This window comes from Bidens hawaiensis, unplaced genomic scaffold (genome assembly GCF_021521415.1).
Source record: "Bidens hawaiensis isolate Kalapana, Puna unplaced genomic scaffold, B.hawaiensis_p1.1 tig00027697_1, whole genome shotgun sequence".
Classification (NCBI taxonomy): domain Eukaryota; kingdom Viridiplantae; phylum Streptophyta; class Magnoliopsida; order Asterales; family Asteraceae; genus Bidens; species Bidens hawaiensis.
The window spans coordinates 230,001-242,202 of record NW_027494488.1 but is presented as its reverse complement, the minus strand read 5'-3'; the positions used below and the strand labels follow the sequence as shown (position 1 = coordinate 242,202).

The window sequence follows — 12,202 nt, the reverse complement described above, 5'->3', positions numbered from 1 at the left end:
CGCGTCGCGAGAACTACAAATCCTTAGCGCGTCGCGGGAAGAACTACCGTTCTTAACGCGCTGCGAGAAGAATTACAATTCTTGGCGCGCTGCGAGAAGAGTTCGTCTCGCGTATCGCTGGAACAGATGGTCTTCACGCAGGCTTCCTTGAAAGGAGTCTGGCGCGTGGAGCTGCGCAGACAACCTTAGGCGGGAAGGAACAAAGGACAAGCAAAGAGTTAGAAGAAAAAGAGGGAAACAAGGCTTAAGGGCGGGACGGCGACAAGAGGGAACAGAAGGCGGAAAGAGAGAAGGAGAGGGACGGGACGGAAAATATATTATTATTATTAAAAGTAAAATATAAGTATAAATAAGTACTAAATCAAAAAAGAAAGAGATCGGGTCAGAGAAACGGGTACCTGGGTCGGGTCGGATCGGGGCAGATGTCACAGTGGTGGTGGTGTAGGTGGTGATGGCGAAGGTGGTGGTCAGGTGGTGGTGGCGGCGACGGTGGTGGCGGCGGAGGTGGTGGCGGCGGAGGTCAGATGATGGTGGTGGCTATGGTAGTGGTGGTGGCGGTGGTTGTTAGATGATGGTGTTGTTGAGAAAGTAGGTTGAATGTGGAATGGAATGAAAAAAAAGAAGGGGGTGAGAATGAATGGTTATGATGGAATGGGTTCCATGTGTAATTGATGATTCCATTCCATTGTGCAACCAAACACCTCTTATTTCATTCCCATGTAATGAATCATTCCATTCCACCTGTCATTACTGCATAGCAAACGCTACCTAAGGGAGTTTGATCCATATTATAAATTCATTCTCATTGCACCACCCCTTTTATTGATTATGATTGCCCAATTGACTTATTACTCTTCTTACAAACCTGAAGTATATTGACTCTTTGTTTATATTTTGTTTCAAGTTTCGTGCAATGGATCCCCTTTGTCAATGACAAATTTGGATGTTACCATGATAAAAACATGATAAAAAACATTAGCGAGTTGGGTAGAAACCAATTGATCAGATTATTCTAGGTTATTTTGACAAAAAAAAAAAACTTTATTTACAAGATCAAAAACATAAGCGGGTTGAGTAGAAGGTCAAAGTGACTAATTTCGTAAGGACCAGTTGGAACCGAAACACTCCTTGTCCAGTATTTTGATTAGCAATATGGGTGTCACATATGAATACAAAGCCTTATTATTTTGAAATCGAGCTGAAATGAATTTAGCCAATCGTTCTTTCCTTTCTCTCTCTCTCTCTCTCTCCTCTCTCTCTCTCTCTCTCTCTTTCGATCTGTTGACTGATAATGAATATACAAATCTAACTAAATGAATGAGACAAGTGTTAGGTATTAAATCATAATTAGTTTGGTTAATTTTTTGTTGTAAATTGCAGGTAATTGTAGAAGCAATAATTGGACATCAGATGAACTCATCAATGGTTAGGGAAACTAGCAATTAGTTCAAATAAAAAAAATATATATATGATTTGTATATACTTTGTTGCTATATAACGTATGGTTTGTTTATGTTTCGGTAAAACTGTAGCAATTTATTTGTATATATAAAGCTTGCAACTTATTTGTAATTTAGAGATTTATGAGCTTTTCATTTATCAATATTATATGTAATACGTAGTTTTAATCATATAATGTATTTAAAGATTTATCAATTATACCGTTATCATTGTCCAACCCGTGTAATACACGGGTTCCTAACCTAATAAATAAATAAACAAAAAGTGTCTCCATTAAAACCTAGCCCGACCCAAACGTATTCTCATGTAATTGATTGATTTGCATAATTCAAGCTAGCCAGCTAATATACGGTAAGATTCTCTCAGCAATAATCCACACTTTTTCCCATCATACACCCAATAATACAATCACAAACTATAAAGAGCTTAACCTTTAAGAATTAAGATAGCATGTAGTTTGGCGATTTACTTGCATTATCGTTACGTTTTTCATGCCAAACTCTTGTGTTTATTTTGTTTATTATTTGATATTACAAAAAAATGACATTGCTTATTCAACCAGTGTATGATCTTATTATCTTAAAACGGGATATATTGTTTAAATTAATCTATATAAAGTTCTTTTTGTGTTAAAGAAAATAACTTTACATAAGCAATTGCGGTTTGATATAATAATAAGGTATTGCTATAAAGAGATTTGAGAATTAAGATTGCTTATTTAAACTGTTTATCTAATTATTTACAAGCGAGATAAGTTACCTTTAAAATTATTTTATAAATGATATAAAATCAACTGAAATGAGTGGGCATGCAACACAACATATTACATATGCACCAAAGATGCAGGTACTTCCAAAAGCTAAGGATATATACCCTTCATCCACTACACAACTAACCCAATGGTGGGCTACACCAACACACCAATTATATGTAGTCACTAGTAGCAAAACTGGCATCTCCTTTGGATTCTTCAACACAATCTCAACCCACCTACCCCATCCAACCCCCCCCCCCCCCCTCCCAACCCCACCCATCAAGAATCTCAAACTTATCCATTCACAACAAGCTCAAATGCAAGCTTGCATTGACATAGATGGTGATTGTTACACACGTTATATTTGTAATATGCACATAACTTCATGTGTCGACCCGGTGACATTGATGCAAAGATATATTTATTTGGGCAACTCGTGGTTGATGGTTACTTCATCAAGAATACTTTGCATCTTATCCTATATACGTTATAGATTGAATATAGGTTCGGTATTTATTATATCGACACAAACATGTGACAATGTTTGGTTGTTTTGGTCTCTTTGTTGAATTAGCTTTTAAATACCTAAGCATGTTATATAGTCTTCACCCGCCTACCAAACCATACCCCATAATACATGTGTTAATAGGTTCATTATGTGAATAGTTTATCTTTTTATTGTATTTTGATGATAAGCTAAAGTCTTTGTTTATCTGATTATAATCCGTAAGGCTAGCAAATTCTGTCCCATTTAATAAATGTTGTTTCGGATTGATCCTTTAATCGTCTAGGCATGTTCGAGTTGTATTAAAATTAAACGAGTAATTAGAAAAAAAAACTAGTTAAAAATATATCAATTTATAAATTCAACTAGTCGATCTGTTTAGTTAACTTGTTTACAAGCTGATTATATCTCTCACAACCCGTATGGTAAATAGGTCAAGATGTCCATGAGGTACTCGAGATTAGTCACAAAAATCTCGAATCTTTGTGAGCCTAAATGGACGCAAGCTTTACATATTGACTAGCTTGTGAGCATAAACGAGTGTACTGCTAATACAAATTCCTTTTATATATTAATTGTGCGTTATATAATAACTAATATTATATTTAAATACTTACTGATGCAAGAAATAAATGATGTGTTATATATAAACTTAATAGTTTTATATATATGTGAAAAAATAATAAAAAATGTATATATAAATATATATATATATATGTCAAGCTCAAAGTTTTATATGCAGCTAGCTCAAGCCAAAAGTTCTCTTTAAATTAAGCAAGTCGAGTTCGGATTTGACTAAGCCCGTTTACACCCATATTCACAACCGGTTTACCTTGTTTAGACAATGTACTACGCACATTGTGTTCGAGTTACATTAATTAAAGTTGTATTCGATAACAACTCTAACACAAATAATTATATAGATTGTGTTTGAATTCATCAACTTCAGCATCTTAACCCACTAACCCAACGCTACTTTCCCCAATAAATCCGAAACAACATATTTCTATCATACACATAACATAACATTTATCAACTCTTATCGACTTGAAATTATTGATTTACAACATAAGAAAACCAAAAACATTCACATTATAGTAGAAACAATAACAAAAAATTACCAACTAATCCTTGGAGATAAAGTTAAAACGAATTCATTTCCAAAAGATAACTCCGTCGTTTAATAAGCTTCGCCACGGCCTCACCATACACCCCATCAAACCCACCACCACCAGCCACCACCCCTTCATCCCACCGCTCCTCCTCCGCCTCCACATTCGCACCGATCCCACTTCCCGTAGGCCTCACCACCACCAATGTCGCACCTTCCATCACCACACCATTCGACAACTCCAACTTCACCTCATGCCGCATCCTCATCCACACCGCGGGCACTCTCGTCCGACTACTCCGCCACCACACACCACCACCGTTTAAATTACCTTCCTGTTCATCACTTAAATTACCAATTTGCCCTTCTTCCTCTCTATACTCCTTAATCCCCAATTCATTCATCACAACACTCCCTTCATTTTCTTTATCATTTACAATCAATTTCTTTAAATACGGATTCTGTTTAACAATTTCTTTCACCATGTAATGTCTCGCAGAAGCCGCAATCAATGCGCTTATTGTCCAAACAACCCGAGTCTTCAACCCGCCACCCCCGCCGAGATCCGACTCACCCCTCCTGCATGATAGACCGAGGAGCGGAATGCGAAGGGTGCAAGATGGCAGGTTGAGACAGCAGTGGCGGTGGTGGTGGACGGAAATGGTGTTTTCCGATGAGGGCCGGGAGCTGAGGAGGATATGATGATCAGTTTAACATTTGGAATATGAGAGGGTGAGCAAAAACTGAGGGATTTGTTGGTCAAATGTGTTTTACATCAATCCTTTTGCATCCAAGATTAGAAATGTGGATTACATCCTCAAATCATATTAATTAAACCAACAATACTGTCTCAAGATTTATTTTAAAAATAGGTTGTTTTATAAAAGTTGTCAATATTATACTCAAATTAACAAAAACAATATTCAAGGCCGGCTCCAAGAATGTGAAAAAAAATTTAGGATAAAAACGAAATTTTTTTTAGGGCCTTAACTAAAAAGACCACTTTATTGAATTTAAACAATTTAATTTTAAATGGGCTTACTTGATTATGATTTGAGCTGTGTAAAAAATTTTTGTATAAAAATAAACTTAAAATTGTCTTAAAGAAGATTAGTTACCACAACCTTTTGGTTAGTGGTTATATAAAATATTGTATTGAAATATTAATTATACATATTTTTTTTATAAAAATAAATATAATTATTTTTGAAAAAAAAAATATTTCGGGCCTAGCAGGGTGTCAGGCCTGTGGCCGTCGACTACCCCGCCATGCCTCAAAGACGACCCTGGTTATGATATATATGCTTTTGTTAAATTTAGTGACAATATAGAAATTATGTATTAAATTAGGATTTACTGATAGACAATAATATATATATATATACCGACAAATTTACCAACAATGCCTCAGCGTTTATCTAAAATGTCGTTATAATTAGGTTTTACTATATAACTATTCAAAAAAATATAATAACAAGCAACATAGAAGTTAAGTAAATTTATAAGAAATTGAGTTATAATTAGGTTTTTTATTCTTCATTTATTTATTAAAAAATTATTATTTATTTTACTTTAGACCATTTTTAGTTCTTTTTATTTATGATTTAATTTAACGACGCCTTAATTTTAACTATTGAGATATATAGTGTGTTTAACGGTCCAATTACTTCTTCTTACATTTCCAAGACAAAATTTCACTTTTTATTTACCCGAACCGTACACTCAAGTGTTCATGAATCTCAAATAATCCGAACCAGAATCCGGACTAGAAGCCATCACCACTTTGGTGGGATGGTAAATGCTTTGGCCTTTGGGTGAGAGGTCCAGGGTTCGATTCCTGGCATTGGCGGTATAATGTAAATAGTAGGAGGAAAGCTTGAACATTCAAAAAAAAAAAAAAAAAAAAAAAAAATCCGGACTAGAAACTCAAATATTTGTTGAATTAATTAGCACGATTAGTATTAAAGAATTAAACTTGGTAGTGCAACTCAGATTCGGGCCCAAGGATCCACACTGGAATTGAGCCCATATGGTATATGCCTTCGCACTATATATACATATATCATGTGTTCATGAGTCATGACCATGCATTCTTGATTAAATTTTCAAACTTCTTGGGACTGGACCAGGTGACATTTGATTTAATGGCATTTATACGTCTTGTCTATCTATTTACATACATCAGTATATTGCTATATCATTTGTTAACGTCTATAATGTTCCTATGGCTGGATTGTTACTTCTTTGTTAGTTGCTATCATCTTGAGCCTATAAATAAGGGTGTTAATTGTCTCGGGTAGGCAGGTTAAATTGTTGACATGACTCATATTTTATGTGACAAAAGTATCAACCCACAACCCGTTTAACATGTTTACCTAAATGTGTCAAACGGGTTGACGGGTAATTATCAAGTAGTAAACTTGTTAAATCAACTGGTGATATTTAAAAAAATGTGTTAAACAGGCTATAAACCGGTTAGCTTGAAGCATGTTTAATTAAACAAGTTGGCGGGTCAATCTGCTTAATTAAACGTGCCTAAAGGTCAACCTTAATAGTACCAGGAAAATCTGCCACGTTAAAAGTACCTCCTGGGAAGGTCTGTTTGATTATTGCAATTACTCATTATACCCTTTTTAGTTTCTAGGATCTATTTCTTAGTTCAAACCCCTTATTAGTTAAAGTGACTACTAAAAATCTGATTAATTTCTTGTCGTCCACGTGTATCCAGAAAACATGAACATGAAAGAAACTAATCCACCGTGTCCAATTTTTTGTTCCACCTAAAAATATGGTGGTTGGGTACTTGGGTTGCTTATAGCCTATTTGCAATAAGTTTAGTTGGTCATCTATCATTTCGGTACTCATTTTCAAGGCCCAAGGGTAAAGGTCTATGTAACCTTTTAATGCTATTACATGCTGAACCAAAATTCACCTCTTATTTTATCTCACTATTGATGGCCTGGCCCATATTAGAAGTTCGGACCAAAATTCTAGTAATTAAAAAAATATATTTTAGAGGAGATAAATGAAGGTTAATCTAAAATTCTCTTGAATATGCCAATCAGATGATACAAACATTTTGAAGACGAACGAAATATCGTTATTTACTAATTACTATGGAGTTTTTGAACCAAAAACAAAAAAATAAGATTTTATTGTCTTAAACTACTTTCTTAGACGGTAAAATTTGTAAACTAACCCAGCCCGCCCAGATGCCACCCAATGATGAAGAGTTTGAAAGCAGCCATGTGATCATTTTTGGGAGTCAAAACACCTTGTCAACAGAGAGGCTCTTAGGGCATCTGCAATGCAAAAGATTTCGGGTAACAATCAGAAGTGGCAAGCAATGGGTAGAGGAGTCTCAAACGGCCTGTTGTGGCGCTTGTTTCAGTAAGGTTTTCAATGAAATAGTATGCGTTGACAGACATGTAGAGGGTTTGTTATATTTTATTTTAATTTTTAATTTCAGTAATTCTACAAACGAAATCATTTATTTATCACTTTATAACGAATGAATTTCAAATTTTATAACTTTTTTTAAACAACTATATAATATTCTAATATATTATACGATTTTTTTAATTTATATTTACATGATGTTCAAACTAAATTGTTCGTTAAAATGGTTTAAATAATTAAAGTTGATGATTTAGAAAAGGGATATTGGTTTTTAATACTCTCAACTTTCCCTTATTGATAGATAACACTCATAACTTTCGATTTGTCACCCATCATTCCCAACTTTCACCCTATTTTCCTGTATCACTCCCCGTCTAAATAAACACTAACCTCGTTAATGTTTTGAACTAAAAATGTCATTCAAATTAGTTGAGGGGGTAAAATATAAATTTTATTTTTAACACACAACCTCCATTTTCGGTGACCTCGTTTTTCCAGCGACCTCTTTTTTCCGGCGAATTTGAGTTTTCCGACTATCTCGTCTTTCAGAACACCATATCCATCATTTCACCGAGCTTCACATATGATATGATGAAGATGGTGCTCGCCCCGGAAACCTGCAACTCGATTTTCTGGCACGCAGGCGATCCTGGAAGGTGGCTGGGTGAGACACTGGTGATGGCGGTGGGCGGGGGTTGCAGTTTTGGGCGGTGGGCGGTGAAATGATGGATATGGTGTTCGCCGGAAACCTGCAACTCGCCGGAAAACTCAAATTCATATGTGAAGCTCGATGAAATGATGGATATGGTGTTCTGAAAGACGAGATAGCCAAAAAACTCAAATTCTCCGGAAAAAATGAGGTCGCCGGAAAAACGAGGTCACCGGAAATGGAGGTTGTGTGTTAAAAATAAAATTTCTGTTTTACCCCCTCAACTAATTTGAATGACATTTTTAGTCCAAAACATTAACGAGGTTTGTGTTGATTTAGACGTGGAGTGGTACAGGAAAATAGGGTGAAAGTTGAGAGTGGTGGGTGACAAATCAAAAGTTGAGAGTGTTATCTACCAATGAGGGAAAGTTAAGAGTATTAAAAACCAATATCCCTTTAAAAAATGCAAGATTATTTGTTGGATGTAATGTATGCCTAAGAAAAATTTACGAAAATGTTTTTTTGAGCATTATTTATGTGGTAATTTAAGTAGACATATTTGTGCGAGTTTTTAAGTTTCTTCTTACATATATAACTTCAATTATACACATACTTTTAAAAACCTTTAATTTGTCATATTTTTATCATGGCATTTTTATAGGAAACATGGAAGAAGAAAAATGAGAAAATCTTCAAGGGCCGTTCATAAAGCCCTATGGAATATTGGAGTCGATCAAAACGTCTAAGCTTGTTTATATAAAATATAGGGCTAGAATGAATTCCCTAAATTTTAATTCTTGGTGAATGTTTGAACTTAACTTATAATTCAACCATTTAACAACACTTACAAAATCCAGTTTCACTTTATTCTTTTAATTAGTTTGTATGTGTATAATAGGATTGCACCTCTACTATCTAGACCGTCCTACAATGTTGATAAATAAAATCAACATTCCTCAACTTTATAAAAGTTAAACATGTGTCATATTTTAAGAGTCTATCAAAACTTTTGGCCAGTAAAGGAAATTGTGCCTTGTTGACACATAGTTGTTTAGTCTATACACCACTTTACACGTTACTAATTTTGTGTATGTTTTTTTGATAGGTTGTTTTGCACATAGTCACGTGTTTTGAATTCTCCCATGCCAAAGGAACCACTTCTCGAGAATTTCTAGGTAACCAAACCTAACCTAACCAACCACTTGCTTGGACAAAATCTCATTCATCAATAATACTTGTGTCTCCAAGTATAACTTCAATCTCAAACTCCAATGTTAATTACGTACAATTTACAACTACATCATAATTTGCTATTTTCACTTGCACCTCTTGCGGTTTGTGACGCATCTTTCTGGGATCTTGCCAGGTGTAGGTAACCAGTTTAGTCACATGATAACGTATATGTTTAATTGAAAATTAAGTTTCTATATGTCGATAATAAGGGGAATCTTAAGGTATTGTGAGAAAGTGACATGTGTTAAAAGGATTTTGAACGAATAACAATAATGTGTATGTGTTTTTGGTGAAAGTTTCGAGTAAGTTGGATCCAATTTTGTTAGAAGAGTAGAGAAAGATTTTATCAAATTACGTGTATGACATAATTAAGTATATTGTTATACATTGCTAATCATATAAGATAAGTTTAATCAACTAGCCATGCAATTTATAATTTTATGCTTGCACTTATTTTCAAGAAACATCGTAGTTTTCTTTTAAAATAAAATACCAAACATAGCTCATTTTTAAAATACACGGAAGTTATTGTGAGATGATTAAATGTTATAAAAGTATAAAAAAAGAGTAACTATGGAGGTTGAATGGACCACAATGGTTGAATGGACCAAACTCTTTACTTTAGACATCAAGTAGGTCATTCCAAGTGTCTAATCAATAAAACTGTCAAAACCATGTCAACCACAAAATATATATTCTATAGTCTAAACGTATATTTGATTAAACCATTAAATTGTACACATGCCTCACTCCACCAAGATCATTCTTTAACCCCTCTCTGACCCCACACAAACCATCTTGCACACAACCACAGTAATGTACCGTCTTTAAAAATCCGTTAAAATTTTCGAACTTGAGACAAATAAAGAAAGGAACCCCTAAAATCACGTTTTAACTATGTGATATATATTTTGACAATTTACTAGTTTGGTTGTATTTCTATAACTCAATACGAACAAATAAAAAATAATTAACAAGTTACTAAAATGACTTATATTTCTATATAAAAATACACTACTCATGGCCTTACAAGAATTAAACCCATGATCATTTATTCCACAGACCATCACTCTTTCTATTGTCCCAATTAGTCATTTATAGGTCTTTGTTATAAAACAAATTTACAGTCTCCCGGAAGACTGGACCGGCCCTACATAGCACCTCCTATTACCGTTAAGCAAAAACCCACACTATGAAGAAACACCCTACCATAAATTAAGAAAACAAGCAAAGGCAACAAATGAGCACCTAACAATTGGCGAATAGGCACGAACGCCAAACAACTCAAACCACCTAACTGATTTGCTATTGCATGTGGCCCTCGTAAAGGCAACACTAGCTTTACAATGGAAGTGAATCATGAAACTGATTAATATATAGCACCAAAGACTGTACTTATGAAGTATCAAAACTTAAATTAAATCAGGAATTAACCTCCAACAATGAGCATTCTTTATTGAATGAATTAAATGATATTATAGTAACGTTACGAATGTAAAAGACTGTTAAATCTACCAAGGAATTATCCTATAATTGCTTATAAATATCTTTATAAGCGCCAATAATAAGGTTTATAATGTAAAAGTAAAAAAGAATCTTCGTATCCATTAGACACCTATAGCCTTATTAACACTAACTCATCTCCTAAACAGCCTTCCAACTCACCACTAGTACCTGCACGTTAGATCATGTCGACATTAGAGTTCAAATTGACTACACAAGTTTATCATTATGCTTGACACTTTACTAGTACTATAGTAGTCCAATGCTATTAATACTTATCAACAACCACCTTGAACAATTCCAAATTGAATATTGTTTGACTTTGCACTATTTCCAACATTTAAGTGATTTACCATACGAAAAATGATCTTAAATCTTCATTTTCTAAAACTCAAGGCCATTCATGCATGTGCAATTAAATGTATGACCTAAATTCCGGTCAACGAACTAAAATGAATTGCACAAACAATACATGTAATGATGATGTTAAAGTAGATGGTTGGCGATGGTGTGGCTTATGGCAGTGATGCGGTGACACCATATACTTGTGACAGAAGAATCATTCGAATTATTATGGTATTTGTAATAGCATTACTTAAATTTTATTTGGCACTTTTAGTAACAAGAGGTTAGTTTGAATAATATAAAAGACTTGACTAACCTCTTGGCATTACTTATTATGGTATTTGTAATAGCATTACTTAAATTTTATTTGGCACTTTTAGTAACAAGAGCTTAGTTTGTAATAGTTTGATACTCTCTTTATTGTTCAAACTAACCTCTTGTTATTAAAAGTGCCAAATAAGATTAAAGGCTATAACATTTATAAATTTAGATATATTTATATCTAAATTTATAAATGTTATAGCCTTTAATTTTATTTGGCACTTTTAGTAACAAGAGCTTAGTTTGAACAATAAAGAGAGTATCAAGTCTTTTATACTGTTCAAACTAACGTTTTCTTAATAAAAGTATTAAATAAGATTAAAGGCTATAGCATTAATTAAATTTAGATATATTATTAAATAAGCATTAATAATATATCTAAATAATAATACATTACTAAATTTAATTAATGCATTAATAATATATCTAAATTTAATTAATGCTATAGCCTTTAATCTTATTTGCAATTTTAGTAACAAGATGTTAGTTTGAACAATAAAGAGAGTATCAAGTCTTTTATATTGTTCAAACTAACATCTTGTTACTAAAAGTGCCAAATAAGATTAAAGACTATAGCATTACTTAAACTTAGATATATTATTAATACATAAGTGCCAAATAATATTAAAGGCTATATCATTAATTAAAGAGTAAAGTGCCAAAATCGTCCCTGTGATTTGGTCATTTTTGCGACTTTCGTCCAAAAAGTTTGTTTTTTTGCAACCGGACCCTTGAGGTTTCCCAATTCCTGCCAATTACGTCCAAATCGATAACTCCGTTAATTATTTTGTGTTAAGTGAGGGGCATTTGTGTCATTCATGAAAACCACAATTATTTAGCTAATGAGACCCTGTTCAAAACATAGATTGATAGATGTATATATGTTGATTAGGGCCCACCACTTTCAAGCCTTGTCTCTTC

General features: G+C 33.7%; 1 pseudogene; it reads right to left on the bottom strand.

Moving 5' to 3' along the window:
- Positions 1 to 3,552: 3,552 nt before the first annotated feature.
- LOC143575766 (F-box protein AUF1 pseudogene) lies at positions 3,553 to 6,454 on the bottom strand (annotated as a pseudogene).
- Between the last annotated feature and the right edge of the window lie 5,748 nt (positions 6,455 to 12,202).